Here is a 19,466-nt window from a genome sequence, read left to right as displayed (position 1 = left end):
ACTGCAAGCACTTCATGGGTGAAAAGACAACCCTAGCATAAAATCTCTAGCGTAAGTTAAATTTAAGACTGATTTTGCAGACTGGACTGTGTTTACAACACATTGATGTAATCACCATTATTTTTCTTGCTTATTTCCAAAGACAGGGACAGTGGATTTAACTGCCCCCTCTGGGTGCTGCTGAGGGGTGGTATCACAGCAGACAATGGCATTTGTCTTTCAGGACGCTGATAAAGAAACAAATCCGTTTTCCACCCTGGATTGCAATCCTGTCACAGCCTCAGGGCTGCTCTAGGCCTGACCCAGTGCAGGTTTTGTGGTTTCAGTCACGCTGGGCTCGCGGAGCACCCAGAGCACAAATGAGTGAGGGGTGACTGAGAAGGTCCCTGGCACCCCCAGGGGCTGTGCTGGAGGCTGGGTGCAGCAGCAGTGCAGTGACCCTCTGGGCACAGCCCGGGGCTGAATCCCCTGGGAAAACACACCCTGAGCTCAATCTCTGCTCTCCAGCATTCCTCAGGAAAACCACTGACCTCAGGAGCAATGTCTACTGTGCTACATAAACATTCCAAATTTATCATTCAGACCCCTTACATTTCAAGTGGTTTTGTTCAGCTGTTTGACAAACATTCTATTTATACAGTTATGGGCAGAACGAAGAAAATTTTATCTGTCAAAAGAAAAAAAAAATAATTTGAATTAGGGAGACACACAGCCCTTGATCTCAGAATGCATCTCAAAATGGGTATTTTAACACAACATCCCACCCAAACAGGGATCTTTTCTTCAGACAAATCCAGCCTGTGGCAAGAACTCCCAGCACCAGGATTCCCAGCAGAATCTGAGCGGGTTTGGTGCAATTCCTGCAGCAGGGACTCTGGCCTGTGGCTGTCCCTGCTGTGCAGCTGTGGGAGCTGAGCTGCCCAGCACACACAGGGCAGAGCCCCTGCAGCCACAGCCACGGGAAATGTGTGCTTCAGGTCGAGCTCCATCTGGTAAAACAGATTACTGAAAAGGGAGAGGAGGGACACAAACAGCTTCCACCCATTCACCAGACCTTGCTGCTGGGTTAAGATTGAGCAATGTGAGCAATTACATCACAGTTTTGCTCTAGATGGGAGCTTTTGCTGCCCTGTGTAGCTGCACATGTTCCACAGAACTTCTTGACCTAAGCCTGTTTAACTCAGATTATGAGATGGGCCCTTTACTCTGCACCAAGCTTACATCTGTCACGTCCTATTTTGAAAACATCAAATGATTCAGGAATATAGCCCCCACTCTCATAGGTACTTTAGGCTCTTAAGAGCAACTTCAATTGATTTTTAATAACAATTACATTCAGAGCTTGCATTATTTAGAAAGAGGACTTCAGTGTGTAACTAGTTTTGGTACTTTTGCAAATTTTATCTATGCAGATTCAGCTCTTGAATATATATTTAAATACTGCACATCTGACATACTTTCCTCCTAGCCATACTTAAGTCACTGAAAGAAAATCAGATAAACAGCTTTGATCCAAGTTATTGCTTTCCTCATTAGGCCCTCCCATAGCTCCTTGCCAGCTTCTGGAAATGGCATTCTGGAGTCCAGGCTTCCTAGGCAGCAATAAATTTGAATATCACAGGCAGTGCTCTCAGACAGCTTGTCCCGTGCTGGAGGTCAGGTCTGATGGCCCCATTTCTGGGGGGTTCTTTGAACACAGGACTCAAATTTCAAGTCCAGGGCGAGCTGCTTTTCAAGTCTGCACCCCAAATGTTCCTGTGTTTGCAATCATTTTCCATCTCAGCACGCAGCTCCAAGTTCTGCTCTCAGTGACAGTGTGCACATCCAGAGGAAATTAATCAGCCATTTATTCCAGATTCCCAGCAGAATCCGGCAGCAGGAGTTGGCCTGACCTAGTTAATGACCTGGAAATTATTTTCCAAGACACGATGCCGTGGCCTCTCGGTGCCTCCCAGCAGCAGCAGCTGCCAGGGAGCGCTGGGGGAGCTCAGCATGGATCACCCCACGGGCTGTGCCCTTTTCCCTCTTGGAAATGTGGTTCTGGGAGTCACAGCTGGCTGTGAACCCCGCCAAGGCAGAGCAGTTTACAAGTGGTGCACTTACAAGGCTTTTACAAGGCTCCTCCATTTGGGACAAAGGAAAACTTGCCTGGCACTGAATCCCACCAGCTCTGGCCGTGAGAGATTCCTCCTTATTAATGGTGAGCCCCAAGGATCATCCCTCTGTCATGCAGACCTCATTCTCCCTGCTTTCCCCAGCCTGTGCCTCAGTGTGTGCTACCAGCACTTCTCAGGTGTGTCCTGTCTCAGGTGTGGTCCAGCCTTCTCATGCAGGAGCCATCTCCAGGTTGATGATGACATGAGGAAGTCCTTCGTCTCAGCCTTAGGGTTGTGGAAAGCCCCAAGGCTAAGTTTCAATGGCAGCACCACGATGGACAGATAAAAGCTTTGGTTATTACACTGAGAAGAGTATTTAACCAAATCAGCTGACAAACTTCCCGCAGGAGTGAAATCTGAAGTCCAACAGCATGGGGGATGTAATTTGTTATCTCCAAAACCTGAATTCTGTGAATCACAGCACCCTGCTGCTTCTGAAGTGGGACAAACCCCGTGTCATTTACCTGTCTGACCAGGAAAACTGTCCCTTTACCAGGAATTGAACCATCCCACTTCCTGTGGCAAACATGGTTTATTCCCATAAACATAACCAAGACAATCTTGTGCCACAGAAATAAAGAAGTTGCTAAGTTAGGATCAGTATCCCAAAGAACACTGGAAAAAGAGGAAAAGTATATAAAATTTCATGGAAGAGAGATACAAGGGACAAAAGGTTTATGCTTTAAAGCCAAATATTTACTTGTGGAAAAACCCAAGAACTTTGAAGGTATGTGGGTATAGCTGTACTTTTCCCTTCACTTCTTACCAGTTCCTAATACACATGCTCTGACTTTCATGGCCCACATTTTTTATTCTCTTATTCTCTGCTTTTATTTGGTTTGGGCTTGTTTTTAATGAGGTGAACTTTGCACAGCCCAGCTCTAGCTCCTATAAAATCTGTGTGTTAAATGGCCAGATTTAGTGATTTTTTTCTGTGGAGAGAAAAAGCCCCCATCCCAACCACACAGCTGCACTGGGAGCCAGATGTCTCACCCCCTTTAAACTGAGCTAATGAGGACAGGAGCATGGTCAGGAAAACTCCTGTCTAGGTTGTGCCTCTGGAGTTATGGAAAGAGTGCTGCAAAGCCTGAAGCTGCCACAGAAGGGAAAGGGAGGAGGATGGGAATTCCTCCAGGAGGAAAATGCTGCACTTGCTTGGAGGCACTTGCACCCCACAGCCCTGCTCACCCCAAAGTCACTTCTACCCCTTAACCCACCCAGGATCCCAGAGGGAGCAGGATCCCCCAGGTGATGGGAGCTGCTCTGACTCTGCTCTGGCCACCTTTGCATTCAGCACCTCTGAAGGGACTCTAAACTGCTCCTCTCAAGGCTTCTGTAAAACACAAAGCAGACCAATTCCTGAGGACTGCATGCTGTGAAAACCATAACTTCTGATAGAAATCCGACTAAACAAGAGCATTTTTAAACTAGCTTTGCCCATCAGCGTGTGTTTGAAATACAAAGAGCCCCCTGCTGCTAGTTCAGAAAGAGATAAGATTTTTAGGACCATCACTTCTCTGCCCAGCCTCGCTCCCTCAGAGTCACTGGGAGCATTGCCATCACTTCAGACATGATCAACGAGACCTTGGAGGTCATGATTTGGCACTCAGACTGGAAAAATACATAAGTGTGGCTTTTTTCTTTTTTCGAAAAGACGCATCAGGTTCTCCCTCTGGTGCCTAGCTTGAGCTTCTTTGAAACTATGATTCTTGATTTGGTTTTATGTGCTCTTCTTCAGTCCTTTCCCTGCAGTGTGGAGCAGGTCCCTTGCACTGAGCCACAGCAGCAAGAAGGAATCTTCTGCTGAATAAAGTCTTGTGAGACACAGTCATTGAATGCAGAGCAAACTGGGTTTAGTGGGGCCCTGGTTCCCCTGGGGACTCCCATAATATAAATTATTAATAATAAAAATAAACATTGGCTAGCTTGAACTTCTCTTCATTCCCTTAGAGCTTATTTTTGTGATGGAATTAGCTAAATAAAGCCCACTTGAAAGAATGTTTAATTGCAAACTATCCAAGGAAAACAAAATGGAACTAATTGGTTCTTAGATATTAAACATTCAAAAGGAGATGGCTTTGGAAACAGCTGAAAGACTAATGTGCATTAGGATACAAATGGTGCACTGAGCAGCTGAGGAAAATGCAGTCTAAACTGGACTACATTTACTTTTAAACCAGATATTCAAGTCTAGTCAGTCTGGCCCTGCCTAGAAGACAGCTTTGGATTGTTTCAAGCCTAAACAGAATTACAGCAACACTCTCTGGAAAGTTATAAAATCAGAGGAGGCAAACTTGTGTACTGACTTCTGGGCATCATTTGCCCAGGAAACCCTACCAAACCTACAGGGATTGCTGCTTCCTGAGTGCCCCTTCAATCTCCTCCAGCCTGCAGAACACATCCTAGCAAGGGCCGTTTCATGTGGCTTTTCTGAGGCAGTTGTTTTCCTGCAAGTCTGCTCGGGAGGGCTCCCCAGACCAGTTCTGACAGCACATCTCCACAGGAGGGTGGCTGTGCTTCCACCAGAGCACCTGACTGAGACCTGTCCTGGCCTCTGCACACTCCCTTCCTTCAGCCCTGGGGTTTTGTCACTGCTATTCCATTCAAGTGTTTCACAGGCAGCAAATAGAAAGAATCTGTTTGGTCATGTGAAAACTCCTTCCCACATTCATTAGGAGTTAAATAGTTGCCACATTTATTTCAGAAGTGTTTCTAGCAAGACTAGGAAGTGATGGCTCTAACGTGACTGAAATTTGCAAACAAGAAAAACCCCTCTACATTAAAAGGGAGCAAGAGCAGATAAGTCATAACAAAAATCATACCGTAAAAACAATTTTTAAAAATTAATGAGTGGTAGAAGAATTCTTCTCCGGAGGAGCACAGCGTGCAATGGAACCAGACTGGTGCTCAGCCACTGAAGGGGCACTGTCTCATCAGCAACATGTTTACTTTCCCACTTATCAATGACTGACAGTGACGAGGCCTCTGCCAGAGATAACAAATTCCTGGAATTGTCAGGGCCCCCAGAACACCCAGCCCAAGCACACGAGAGCTGCTCCCTGGAAGAAAAAGGCAGACACAACTGGAAGTGCTAAGCAGAAGTTGCTCAGCAGGATCAGTCAAGATCAAACTACTTCAACATTTAGGCCAAAAGCTAATGTAATTTAAGGTCCCTTGAAATGTTATGAATACCATCAACAAACACGGCAAGAGTCACTAATGAAAATGCATTTCAGCTTTGTGCACAAAAAAAATCAATCAGCTCTCTGTCTCAGACTTCTTCAAAGACTGTGAACCCAACTGTTTGTTCCCTGAGGACCCGAAGCTTTTGCTGCAACTAACACATCTGCTTAGTGTTTCCTATTTTTCAGCATCACAAGGAGGTTTTCTTAGACCTTGGACTGGTTTACTCAGCATCTCTGGGCCAGTGATCTCCTGAACCCCCACTGGAGATGCTCTGCAGAGCTGCCATGGACAATGCACAGAGCAGGGACCTTGCTGGCAGAAAGGCACCCTTGGGTTCCCTTCCAAATTCAGATCCAAGACATACTGACAAGTGATTCCAGCAACACACCAGGACTAAATGCAGACTGACACAATTACAGCAGCAGGGGCAGGCAGTGCATTCCATGTCCTAACAGAAATGTGGAGTTTTGCTCCATATGACTTGGCTTCCTCAAGACAGATATTTTACAAGAAGATACAGTTTTACTGTATTGTAAACATAATTTGACAATTACAGGTCAAAGTATCCTCACTTATTGCTTTAAATGAAACTAAAAGTAGTCAAAGTCATACATAGACACATGGGGAAAAGATTCATCATGTGTTACTAGAGCTCTGGGGAAAACAGCACAGAAATTATGTCTGAACCTTACCAGAAGATGCAGTGTGTGTTCTCATCCAGAGCCTTCTCCTGCAGAGCATGCTCTCCTTACAGTTGTGGTTTTGTTCTTGAAGAACCCAAGCTCAAGCAATTTTGAGATACTTTGCATTGCTACTTAAATGTTTTGCACTTCTGCTGTTTGTTTGCAGGCAGCTGGGATGCCCGCACAGATTGTCTAAGGTTATTTAAATTCTTCTTTATTTGTTAACAAATTATGTTGTTGCACAACACATTGGCATGTGAACCCTTCAGAAAAAGGGAGAGGCACAACTCGGCCTCAGTGGAATTAGGAAGGAGCTCCAATGAGCTCAGCAGAGTTACACAAAGGACAGCTCTGTTGTCCCAGTGCCTCTTGTGCCTAACTGAAGGAACCTTGCTGTATGTCAGGGCTCTTCAGAGGGGCCTCACCTTCCAGGTCAGTGTCTGGGGCTCCATTTCAGACAACAGTGACACATTCCCATCCAGTCTGGGCATTTGGTGCTGCACTAACAGCACTAAGGAACGTGCAGTTACATTTACAACAAACTTACACAGCAGTGTGTTAGTGCAGAACTCAGGCATTTCCACACACGATCCCCCCCAGTGTAAATGCTCTTCTCTTGCCTGCCTTTCTAAAAAACCCCGTCACTAACTTGCTACAAACCACTTGCCTTCAAAACTTTAGCAAAGCCAATGAACCTTGGGTAGAGATCCAGTCTCAGCCACGTGCCCTGGGCTGCAGTGCTGCCTCAAGGAGCTGGGAATGTCCCTTTGGAAAACCCTGGCCTGCTATTTTAACTTACAGAGCCCTTCCAACAAAATCCTTCCTCACAACCTGGAGAAATCCTCTAAACTCTTTTTGTGAAATTTCAATTACGTAATGGAAACATCTCATGAGTTCAGGAAGGTTATGGAGGTTCTTCTGCACCAGTAAAAGTACAAACCTACTCACGCCAACATTAAAGCAGCAAACATTCAGACTTTAAAGCACACTGAGGCCTTGGAATTGCCTCCCTGTTTATCTGTTCAGGCCCAGTATTGGAAAATTATAGTTCCCTCTTCAAGTCTGTAGCAATTTCAATAATAAAACAGAGGTTATGTAAGTGCAGAGAATTATGGAACAATATAAGTGGAAAGTACATAGTTTTAAAATTCATTTGAATAACTCAAATACAGCTGAACTGACATTATTCACACTTTCCAGTCTTAGTCAATACTGGATTGAAACCAAGCACAAGACATTTCAGGCCCAAAGGAGGTTTTTAAGAAAATTACAAGTACCTATATTTCCAGTTTACAATGCCTGTCTGGGAAAGCTCCACTGCCTAAGGAAACACCAAGCTGCCTTCTCATGGGATCAAACAGCAGAGATGTGAACTAATTAAGGGCACCTTTGGATCAGGCTGTGAACACAAGGGCTGATTCCACCCCGCAGAGCTCCCAGAGCAGAAACCTGGATGCAAATAGCTGCGGTGTCCCAGGCAAGCAGGGATGCAGATCCAGCCACATTTCCCACTGCAAGTTCATTTCTAACCTGTGCAGACACAAGCTCCAGGCCCAGCTCTGCATTCCTTCCACACCCAGGGCTGGAGTTGTGCCTGGAGAAGGAATGCAAGAGAGAAATGAGTTTCTTATCGGCCTGGCAGATCTTGCTGGGTGATGTAGATGCCTGTGGAGCTGCCAGGACTGCAGTGTGGGACACGGCATGCAGCCTAGCTCCAGAGCTCTGAGACTGCAATCCAGTGCTCTGGCAGGACACTTGCAATAAGGTAAAACTGCTTTCTGAAGCACAAGCAGCTGCTCCTAACTCGGGGACACCTGGGTATGTTTCTGTTATAAACAATTTTCATCAAAGGAATCCCAGATTTGTACAAGAATGAGTAAAAAAGGGAATAAATTGTGCATTTCCAGACTCAGGGGCATTTGAAAGTCTGGCTGTAAGAAAACAGATTTAATAATCATAAGTCTCACAGAGGGGAATACTGAACAGACAAGTAAGGACAGGAGGTTTCTCAGGATAACCCTGTGTGTCCATTCCCTCCCAGCCATGGGCAGCATCATGCACACAACTGCATATGGCAAAATCTTCCCATCGCTCCAAAGAGACCCAAACTTCACCTTGGCTTTTGGTAAGATAAACCAGTTCTGGCTCTTTCAGTTCCACAGCCAGCAGTATTTCAAAATGTGCAGGGACAAAGGCCTCCCAAATGCATGAAGCACAAAGAACTGTGGAAACAAGGCTCTTTGTGTCTGGATTGTGGCCTTTTGAAAATTCTGCCAGGGCTGGGACCCTCCTGGATGTTCCTCTTGTTACTCTCCCCAAACAGAATGCAAACCTGCAGGATAAAGATGTTATGCTGTGGTCAAAAATGTCAAAAGGACAATTAAGGTAATTCACATTGCATTTTGTTCAGACAAATATTTTCATAACAGCTGAGAAAAGAGTGTGTTGAATAGAGCATCCACTGCTTTGAGAAAAAGAAACACTAGCTAAAATCAAGGGCTTTGGCTACTTTAGGGCTTCCTAGGCAAAATTAAATCAAAATATTTCCTATAAACATTCCCTCTTTTCATCAGCATGTCACTTGTAGTAAGGAGAATGTGATCCTAATTCTCAGCATCCAAATCTGGGATAACTATAAAGTCAAATGTTTTCTTACTTTCACAGAAACAACTGTGACTGGAAATATTTTCCAAAGCATGTTGCAAGTGGAGGTAAGTAAATCAGCTAGCACACAGCACATTTTTAAAGGAAAAAACTTCTAAAAATGAATCAGGATTTAATAAAAAATGTCTCTGAGGTACATAAGTCATGCCCATAATAGAATATTTTTCAATTTTCAACCCTGTATAGAGAATTTTAAACCAATAGCAGATGTACGAAACAAAAGCAAAATTGTCCCTTATTCTCTGCTGTGCACACACATAGATAGAAACAGGGAAACCAAGGAGAGGCTCTCAAACATTTTCCACAAGAAAGACAATTTGCTTACAATTCCTTCTCCCTTTAAATTGTTTCTGTGGCAACACATCTGGTGCTGTAATTCTGGGCCAGAACATTAACTATCCTGAAAGAAGAAAGTTATGTTGTTGTTCTGTCTGCAAGAACGTGAAGCAGAGAGAGATCTGTGAGCACACGTAACCAGGTCACCCCTCCTGCCTCCCCAGGCACACAGAACACCAGCTATGGCTATTCGTGCATAGCTTAAAATTGCAAGTTTTAAAACATTTCAACAATGGTTAGAGAAAACCCTCATGGTAAACACAGTCTATAAGCCAGGGGTTTTTAAAATAAAATGATGAGTGCTTTGCTACTGCTGTTCCTACCGTGTGAAACAAAGAAATTATCCAGCTGAGAGGAACAAGGTTCATTCCCTAATCATAAACATAACTCTCCCTTTGCAGTGGAGCAAGACTGATGTTGCTCTCTTATCTCCCAGCACTGCACAGACACTGCTCTATCATCACCATTTCACACCTGACCTGTCAGGAGCACACGAGGCCAAAACCCCTTCAAGTGTCTGTAAAACTCATCTGCCCCAGACCGAGCTACCCCTCCCAGAATCACAGAACCATTAACGCTGGAAATCCCTCCCAGAACGCCCAGTCCCAGCTGTGCCCCATCCCCACCCTGTCCCCAGCCCGCAGCTCCGAGTGCCACCTCCAGGAATTCCTGGGACCCCTCCAGGGATGGGCACTCCAAACCCCCCCGGGCAGCCCCTGCCAGGGCCTGAGACCCTTCCAGTGAAAAAATTCTTCCCAAAACATGCAGCCTTGGGCTCTTCAAGCTCTTGAGGACCAAGAGATTTTACATTATGGAAACAACGGAAATAGATTTTTGCTACTTCATCAAGCAGATCAGGGATGGATTCACAGAAAGAACATGAGCAATAAAATTACACAGTTACTGTCCCAATAATAATTGCATATGTTCTCCATAAAATAGTTTTTATTATTTAATTTGAAACAGCTAAATTCACATCTAGAGCAGTTACATATAAATCTGTTTGCTAACTACACTTAGGGTATTTCTGTATTAATGACAAGATCATCTCAGTGTTCTGATCTTCTGAATTACTGGTGATTAAATGCCTTGTCTGTCTGAAAACCAAGTTTTTGCCCTAAAAAGTTGAACTGAATAAAAATGATAGTTTTCGGGCATTCTATCTTTGAAGACATACTGGTTTAAAGCAGTCTGTCCTCAGGGAGAATAAACTGGCAGCAGAAATGGAAAAGTTGAAAGAAGTGGATTAAACCTGGTATTTCACGTATGTCCCTTTTGTGCTTCTGCAGGCACATCCGAGGATGGGAACTGAAGCCAGGGCCCCGAGCACCTGTAGCCATTAAAGGCTGCCTGATGTCCTTGCACAACTCACTCTCTATAATTTTGGATTGTCACCAGCCAGTCACCTTTCAAAAGCCAGTGCTGGCCAACAACAGTCTGGATAATTCAACTCTGTTCACTCTTTCTCAGACTTTTGGCTAATATCATGTGTGCAGATTCAAATAATATGAAACCTACTATTTTACACAAATTATCTCCTTCAATTCCAGTCTTTCTATTTATTTCATCCAAATGGAACCAATTAATAATCCTTCTGAGACAGTTCTCCCTCCCTTGCTTTATCCTGGATAACTTTCTATACCCAGAGCCTCTGCCTTGTCCTGGTGCTCTGTAACCCCACACTGTCACTCCTCAGACCCCTGAGAGACACACGAGGATCACGACTTTCCCCTGCCCACAGAGTGAGCCTGGTTTGCCTTTCTAGCCAGAGTGGCTCAGGTCCATTTCTCAGACTCTTTATGAGGATATTGCAAAGGAGCATTTGCGAAGGAATTGGCTTGGAAGGGAATAAAGTGGCATTGGTGGATGTGCTGTTACAGGATCCCAGCTCCCTGCCTGGATTGCTCCACAGGAACCCAGGGCTGGGGAGAACACTGTAGAGCAGCTGTGCAGCTGCTCCTTGTCCTGACAGAAGGAAACCATCCCATCCTTCCCCTGTCCTTGGGGAATCCATTACATAACTCCCTTCTGGCCTCCCCCTCCTCGGCCCTGGCCCCGTGCTGCTGACAGAACACCCCTGCAGCTCCTGAGTGCCTCCAGGACGGAGCCCTGGCTCAGGATGAGGACCTGTCACCTCAGGGGAGCCCTTTCACTGCCCCAGAGGGTGTCCAGGCTCTGACTGCAGGAGAAAGCTGCCAGGTTAACATGCACCACCAGCTCACACGTGTTGCATCTCACACGTTCCTCTCCAGACCTGGGGCACAAAGAGGCTGGGCCTGCCACTCAGGACAGCTCCAGCCCATTTTGGCAGGGTTTGTGCAGCTTTTCCTGCACTGCTACACGTGGTGCTCGTGTCATTCACTGGGCAGGGTTCGGAGCAGGGAAGGGATGAACTGCATGACCCGGGAATACAACAGGGAGGGAGCTCCTCACTGCACGCTCCTTCAGCCACAGCATCTTTGGTGACCCTCTCCATTCAACATGCAATATTCCCTCAGACATACTTTGCACTGTTTACTACCCTTGCAAATGATCTTCCTCTGCTTTTCTTGTTTTTCATTAAGAGTTTTCAAAAAAAAAAAAAGTAAGCACCTCATCAATAGGTGTAGCTCCCATTTGCAGCTGTGAAAACACAGGTATGGACAGATTAAGTCTTGATCCCAACAAAGGAAATGACTGAATCAGGAGTTTGAGTACTGGTGCTGGTTCAATACTCAAGAAATGGCTCCAGAAATATATAACCTTATTTTTCAAACTCCTTCAAGTTTCTTTGGTTGATTAACAACTCTACTTCCATATGGCCCAACTTATTTAAAACACTTTTTAAAAGGGGAAATTAAACTCTGTCTGAATCAAAATGTAACTGGGCTGTGACCCAAAACCACAACTTGTATTTACACGAATAAGCAATAAAAAAAAAAAAAAAAAAAAAGCAAATAAAATGTAATCTTTGCACAGACAAAGAGAGTTAACTAAAATATAACCAGCCCATGCAACACCTCCAAAAGGCAAACTCGACGGCATTGCATAAACCTCATCCTGCTCCTGTCACTGTTCCACCTGCTCCAGCCAGGTGCTGTCCTGCCGGGGGGTTCCGGGGTGTTTCCTGCCGGGAATGCCTTCACCCCGGATAAAAAGCGAGCGAGCCTCTGCGCGGCTGCAGCCTCTGCAGGAGCCTCGGCATCCTTTGGACCTTGCCCGCTTACAGACGCTCGCCTGCCCCGCAGGTGACCGAGTCCCGCTCAGGTGTCCGTGTCCCCGCCAGGGGATGTCCCCTGCCGGCACCGCAGCTCTCCCCTGCGGCCGGAGCGGGTGCCCCGCGCCCCCCGAGCCCCGCTCCGTGCCCGGGTGTGCCCAGCTGTGCCCAGCTGTGCCCAGGTGTGCCCTACCTGTGCCCCACCTGCGCTCGGGCCGGCGGGCGCGGAGCGCGGCTCGGCTCCGCTGCCGTGGCGGCTGTCGCGGCTGTCGCGGCTGTCGCGGCTGTCGCGGGCGGCCAGGAGGGCCCGGAGAGCCGCCGCTTATCGCCGCTTATCGCCGCCCAGCCGGGCTCCGCTTCCAGGAAGCCGCGGCTCCGGAGCGCTCGTTTGCCGCTGGATGCCGAGGGCTCCGTGCCGCTCGCTGCTTCCCTTCGCTCCCCCTCCCTCCTTCCCTCCCTCTCTCCCCCGCTCCCCCTCCGACCCCCCTGGCGCTGGCAGGGGGGCTGGGAACGCGCCGCGCGGCTCCAGCACATGCCGAGCCGGCGGTCACGGCCCCGACCCTCTGCTGTTAATCAGGAGCATCCCGGGCGCCCTCTCCCCGTTCCCCCTGCTCCCCCCGTTCCCCCCGCTCCCCCCGCCGGACACCCGTCCCTGCTGCCCCGGCATCTCCCCCGTTCCTCTGCCCCCAGCTCTCACCCTTTCTGCTCAGGCCTTTTCTGCCGTGCCCACATCCCGCCTTTCCCACCTTCCCCATCCATTGCTCCCTCCTCCTCTGCCCTCACCCAACGCTGCCTCTTCACCGTCGCTTTAAAGGTCCCCTTCTCTTGCAGCCCTCGGTCATACAACGCTAATCATCATCATCATCATCATCATCATCATCATCACCGCCTTTGTTTCTCTCATTGCCTCCTGCCTTTCCCATCCCGCCCTTCCATAGGTTTGCTGGTGCTGAGGAGATGTCATTTGTTCTCTTTGATTCTCTGCTGGCCAAATCCTGCCCCGAGTCCTTCCTGCTGCACCCACTACTGACCTCCTCCTTGCTTCTGCGGGCAGGTACTGCTCCTTGGGCACGAGCTCCCTTCCGAGAGCCTTCCAGGTAATCCTGGCAGAGGGAGGTGAAGCTGTCGTGTGGGAAGCGGGCTGGGATCTCCCTGTTCCTTGTCTCAGCCCGTGCACCCCGCACTCACACCTCTCTCCTGAACAATGCCTGGCCGGGCCTTTTGCAAACAGCCCACACAAACATGTCCCTGCCTGGGCACAGCGCTTGGCCTCCGCTGTGCCTCATCCATCTTCCATGTTCCCCTGGTTTCTAGCAGCACTTCCCCGTGCTGACTGACTGACAGCACAGGCAGCCAGACACTCCCCACGGGGAAAATGAGCTGACTGCACGGAATCTGGCCATGCCCTTACCAGAACTTTATTAGTAATGGTGTTTTCTTCCCTTTGGAGCCCTCTCTGCAGCATCCGGCTCACACATCCTGAAACCCACCCCACTGCAGGAGGCTGAAACACAAAGTGACGTTCTCAAAGCTCCAGCTGACCAGAGATGCCATGCAAGAACCTCTCAGGGCAGGGTTACTGCCTTCTTTCGCAGCTCTTTATGAAGTTGGTCAGGATTTGTATTTTCCTGTGCACACGTTTGAAGAACAGCCTGGAAAGAGGCAGAGGAAGATCTCTTGCACAGCTGAACACGACTGTGAGGAGAGGCATGAGGGAACTGACACGTGAAAGTGAGAGCAGTAAGACACAAAACCAGATGGGCAGATGGAGCTGCCTGAGCCAACGATTCAAGCACTCTGGGTTTTGTTTGTGTTGGACAGAACTGTCCTGAGACACAAGCACAAGTGGGTTTCACACCAGGCCTTCAAAATGGTTGGGGCTTGGAGCACTGCAAATGGCAGTGATGGCACACCATGGATGTCACAGCTGGGGCATCTGGAACACAAAGCAAGGAGATGCAAACCCACGGATGTGTACAGGTGAGTACGTGACATTCCAGTCATTGTAACCCTATTAACTCCTGGCTTGGTTTTCCTGGTATTTTGGGGGGTTATGATCACACCCACTGGGTGCTTGAAGAATCCTCCCCAGCAAAGGCAGCTGCAGCTGTCCTGCTGCTCCGTGGGGCTTTCCAGGCTGACGAGGCAGGCAGCAGTGGCTGCGTGCTCCAGCCTCAGGCAGAGGGTGGTGCCGCAGCAGCTCCTGCAGCTCCGGACGCTGCTGGAACGCTGCTGTCACTGCAGCAGGTCCCTGGCCCCAGTGCTGGCCCCACAGCAGGGTGGAGCACACTGGGACGAGCTGAAATCAGCTGGATTTGCAGGAGGACATTTGTCACAACACCAAATCTCTGCAGGAGCCCTGTGCAACCAGTTGCCCAAAAAGCCATTACTGTTAATGTCGTTTCCTCCTAACCATGAGCCTTTCAACCAAATTCACAGAGCAGCCCCTCAGCAAACACCAGTGACCACGGTTCCCTCACTCCTGGTGCAGATGTCCCCATTTACTTCAGCTGAGGAATGGTTCTATGCGTTTACTTTTTATGATCTTCATTTGCTGTGTCTTCATCTGGTGTGTTTATGTGGCTGGTGCTTGGTTTTCATTATTTTTAACTGCATTTCAGATCATTTGCTCTATGGTTTTGTTCACATTCTCCTTTTCCACGAAATTCTAATAAAACACTTGGCTACAGATTTCCCAAATTGAATACTGATGTTTAGTGCAGCTAATTATGCAGCAGGGTTCAAAGTGAGTTCTATAATGTAACAATTTACATATTCCTGAAAACAATGGACACAAACTTACAAATTATTGCTACAAGCTAGTTTCACATTCTTCTGGAATTTCCTTTAGAAATACATATGTTTAGTATTCTCACACATATGAAAAGCAGTAAATACTGCATTGCTGGCACCATTATAATATTTACAGTGAAAAAATAAAACGCACTCTGATGTGTCTCAGACCTAAAGGGACATGAAAAAAAAAATGCCAGTGTGTTTCCTCCAAGATCTTGGCACGCTTCACAAAAACCCTTCCCAAATTCAACCACTCAACATCCATCACTATAAGCCAATGATACACAAAGATCATTTTACAACAATGCTTTCGCCGTGGTTGCAACAACATTACACATTTAGTGTTTCAGCATCACCAGCGTTCTGGCATGATCAGGTTAATCATAACTTTATTGTTTAAGTCCTGAATAAAGTAGGTATTGTTTGTTTTCTAAATGGACCAGATTACAGGCAGCCAACCCTGTCAGCAGACCAGCCCAGCCTTCTCAGGAAGATCCAGACTAAACTGACTTTTAGAAAGGCTGCTGTAACCCAGAACTCTGTTTATAAAAGCAAGAGCTAATAACTCAGTAGCTGGGCCTGTTACTGTGATCCTTTGCGCCAGGCTGACTTGCAGAGACAATAATTCTTGCTGCTCCTAATGCAAGCAATATGTATGCCAACATTTGCCCGTGGCTCCACCCCACCCTTTTCTAGTTTATATTTTTTAATTTTAGAATGCTACTTTACATCTTCATCATGTGGAGTGATCTGCATAGAAGTGGATTCTCCCTCAGTCTATCGCTATGCTGACCAGGCACTTTCATTGCTGTAACACAACAAACTGCAGAGCATGTTCCAGCAAAGCATCCCTGCACAGAGCATTTGCTCTGAGCCTCTGAGGGGGGGTTAGAGTGAGATTGAGCTGTAAATACACATCCCCAGGTCCAAGCACATGATTACTTTTCCCTCTTTGTGCATCTATCTGTGCTGGAGTGTTTAGTTCCTGCTATTATAACTCAGGAGGGAAGCTAAGAGACCTGCCAACAGAAGCAAAGAGTATCTTCTAAAACCTCAACACAACTGGGACAGTGGCTGAACTCACAGGATCCAGTATTTCCAAATGTCACATGCATGGAAAATTTGAATTACTTTTCAAGTCTCCTTGGCTTGTACTTTTGTAGTTTTACTTACGACCGCTGCCCCAGCACTATCTGGTTAATAAACATTGTTTATTAAACTGTTGCATTCATGTGTACACACCTGTCTGTTTACTCTCTGGGGTTTCACAGGGGGTTGGCTTGTTTGTGTATGGACACATAAAATACTGAGACAAAAAAAAAAAAAAAAACTAAATTAATCTGATCATCTAATTATAATAAAAGTTTCATATTTCTCTAAAAAAATTTTTGTTCCTTATAATTGTTTTACATTCTCCTAAAGTGTTGGTAACTTCATCTTATGATTGCAACAAGAAGCCTACGACAAATCAAAGAAATCAAATGGCTGTGCACCGTCCCTGGGAACGTTGTCCCATCCCTGGAGGTGTCCAAGGGCAGCTTGGATGGGGCTTGGAGCAGCCCGGGACAGCGGGAGTTGTCCGTGGCAGGGGGTGGAATGGGATGAGCTCTAAGGTCCCCTCCCACCCGAGCCATTCTGTGATTTCATGAGAGACATTAACAGTAATGTGATACAGCCATTACAAATACAGGTAAGGCTATGGGAGCAGTTAATGTCCTGGGCAGTCTGGTGCAGCCAAGGCCGCTGTCGTAATTAATTAACGGTGTAATTAATGGTGTAATTAACGGACGTCGCTCCGGCCGCAGCAGCCCGGGGTGACCGGGACAGCGCGGGCACAGCGCCCTCTGGCGGCGGCGGCTCCCGCTGCACCCGCGGGGGCGGACGGTGGCGACAGCGGCGACAGTCGCGACAGCGGCGACCCAGGCCCCGCACGGACACGGCCAGTCCCCGGCGATTCCCTTCCCAAGCACCGTCCGATGCCCTTCTCAAGCACTGCGGCGCTGCCCGCTCCTGCTCCGAGCCTGTGTGAGCGCTGCTGCGTGACTCGTGTGCCGTCCGATAATAATTCATCCTCAACAAGGAATAGTTCATTACTGTCTAAAAGCTACCGTCATTTTTGCAGCCGGATGCGGGAATCATTTGCAAGATGCATTCATTGTCTCAGTCAGACACGGGAACAGTCCCTGCCATGAGCTGCCCTCCTCACGCGTTTCTGTCACAGCCTTTGACTCGCAGGGCACAAATGCGCTGTAGCAGCCCTGAGAAAGGCAGACATAAAAGCCTCGTCAGCTCAAGAAAAGAGTTCGATGCAAGGTTTCTGGAACGGCACCTAAAGCGTGGGGCAGGAGCGATTTGGCCATGGGAGCACTACACAAACTCACAAAGGGAGGCCAAAATGACAGCCGTGTTCACCCAGCACACCTGGGGACAGGGGACACGGCACAGCACGGGCCACGCCAGGCACTGGAGCAGGAGCTGGTGCTCACAGAGCTGGGGAGTCCACAGAGGCTGCTCCACTTCAGTTTTGAGGTCTATCAACCACCTTTCATGTGCAAATGTTCCTTTGTGGCAAAAGGTACAAGTGCTCCTTATTCAGTGCTGGCACTTAAAAGTGTCACTTCTGTCACATTTACTGGGTGACAGTCACTAGCAGAGGGCAGAGTGTTCTTCACAAATAGCCATAATATGTTTTCCAGATAAGCTTAACAGCAAAGGTTTTATTCCAAAAGGCTTATTAGGCAGAGCTTTTTATCTAAGCATATGACAAAATTAAAATCCCAATCTGTACCAAACGAAGTTTAAAGTAAATTTTGCAGCAATTATTCCTTTGATTTGCCCTTTTTTTCCTCCCCCACTAAAATTCTGGACCAGGAATACTCAGTGAGTAGTGGAAACCAAACAGGAAATGTTCACGAATTCTTTCGTGTAAAGAAGCCCAGAAGTGTTTCCCACTGACCTGGGCAGCTCAGCACCAGCGTGCAGGAGAGTTAAATCATTAAACCCCACACGAGTGCAAGTGCTCACGGCTGCCCTGTTAAACAAGGGGGAATTCCAAAGGAATTCAGAGTCATTGGACATAAATGGATTACTAGATGAAGGGAAAGAAAAAGCTTTAAAAGCTTTTCATTATTTTAGCTAGAAACCCTAGAGAATTTAAATGAATGTATCAATATTGGCTTTTGACTTGCTAGGAAAGTGTTTTCAGAAAGCTTCACGAGTTTATTGCTGGACCTGGTTCATAACTGGATTTATAACACACCTGAAACAAATGTTTCTTTCACAGGCAGCATGGTATGAAGACAACCTTTCCCAAAAAAGGCAGACAAAATAAAAGTACAAAACGAAAGAAAACCCCCCCAAACCCTAGGAAACTATAAATATTTTATTGGAAAAGATCTCATATATGAACTTGGAAAACAATAAATTCATTTTGTCACAGACAGGTAAGTAAATATTGCATCAAAGTAACAACTAAAGGTTCCTGGAGGAGGAGTGGAGAAGGAAAAAATGCTGCTAGTTTTCCTGACAGGAAAGAAGAAAGCAAAGAAGAAAACAAACACAAAAACTCATCACTAACCCAACTATTGTTTCCCCCCCGCAATAAAATAAAAATTTAAAAACTCAAACAAATAAAGAAAAAAACCCACCCCCCAAATTAAAATCCTGTAACTGCCACAATTTCAGGGTAAGAAATAATATTTTAATTACACAAGTGCTATTCAAAAACTCCCGCTGTTAATGAAGCAGCTAAGTTGCCATGCCCTGGGGTTTACTTGCTGAGCCTTGCTCGTGTGTTTGTGCAGAGCTGTTGGTATGGAGTGTGTTCCATGGAGATAAAATGGAACAAGCTCCCTTTCTCAGATTCTTCCTCTCTGATGCAGCACTTGAGAACTCACATTCTGCCTCAGGATCAGCACTATCAGCAGAGAGGTATTCAATGTATTTCCCTGGATTCATGGGGACCTAGAAGTAGAGCTCTACAATATTTTTGCATTTGTGAACATCAGATGCCTTCATGACACACTGGTTTGTCTGCACCTCTCATTTATCAAGGGGAGGGCAAAAGCAATTTGAGGTCACGCTGGTCCCTAATGTGAAAATGGAGTATCCCAGTGCATTCACTGCTGTTGAAAATGGGAAATGTAACTGGGGCACAAGATTAATGTATCAAAATTGCATAAGGTATCAATAAGAAAGCCTGTAAGTACAGGATTTATTTTTTAAAGAAAGCAGGGCCTTATTATCATTTTGAAAATAAAGCTTCTCCTTTTCCCTTTTAGTTTTCTCTACCCATCAAAAAACTCTCCAGTCTCTCATCAACTCCAAGACAAGATCAGATTACAATCTAGTGCACCCAACAATCACTCCTCTGAGCTGGCACTGACAATGTAAATAAAGACTACTTTATGTTAAATATGAAATCAGCATAAGCCCTGAACTATGCAATAA

General features: G+C 46.7%; 1 protein-coding gene and 2 long non-coding RNA genes across 12 annotated transcripts in view; 2 read left to right on the top strand and 1 right to left on the bottom strand.

Annotated features, from left to right (window-relative positions):
- Positions 1–12,502, bottom strand: part of RIPOR3 (RIPOR family member 3) — a 41,998-nt gene extending 29,496 nt beyond the window's left edge. Inside the window, exons 1-3 of one of the 8 annotated variants that reach the window (XM_053993195.1) lie at positions 12,415–12,470; positions 8,140–8,357; positions 7,413–7,619 (exon numbers count right to left, since the gene is read on the bottom strand). The gene's annotated coding sequence lies outside the window, so the exon portion shown is untranslated. Of the gene's footprint in view, positions 1–6,034; positions 6,776–7,412; positions 7,620–8,139; positions 8,660–9,014; positions 9,540–12,414 lie in introns of those variants that run through there. The other 7 variants (XM_053993196.1, XM_053993197.1, XM_053993202.1 and 4 more) reach the window with 7 other exon arrangements.
- Positions 8,113–10,835, top strand: LOC128816000 (uncharacterized). Of its 2 annotated transcripts, none has more exons than XR_008439764.1 (3): positions 8,113–8,150; positions 8,690–8,736; positions 10,315–10,835. It is a non-coding gene; the product is annotated as an uncharacterized LOC128816000 (long non-coding RNA). The 2 variants fall into 2 exon arrangements; XR_008439763.1 differs by lacking the exon at positions 8,113–8,150 and adding an exon at positions 8,372–8,410.
- Positions 12,503–12,852: 350 nt separating the features above from the next.
- LOC128815999 (uncharacterized) lies at positions 12,853–16,322 on the top strand. 2 transcript variants are annotated; one of them, XR_008439761.1, is made up of 3 exons: positions 12,853–13,318; positions 13,672–14,201; positions 15,734–16,322. It is a non-coding gene; the product is annotated as an uncharacterized LOC128815999 (long non-coding RNA). The 2 variants fall into 2 exon arrangements; XR_008439762.1 differs by having other exon boundaries at positions 14,661–16,322.
- Positions 16,323–19,466: the final 3,144 nt, after the last annotated feature.

The sequence above is a fragment of the Vidua macroura genome, chromosome 17 (genome assembly GCF_024509145.1).
Source record: "Vidua macroura isolate BioBank_ID:100142 chromosome 17, ASM2450914v1, whole genome shotgun sequence".
NCBI classification, from domain to species: Eukaryota; Metazoa; Chordata; class Aves; order Passeriformes; family Viduidae; genus Vidua; species Vidua macroura.
This window is presented reverse-complemented; position numbering and strand designations above follow the sequence as displayed.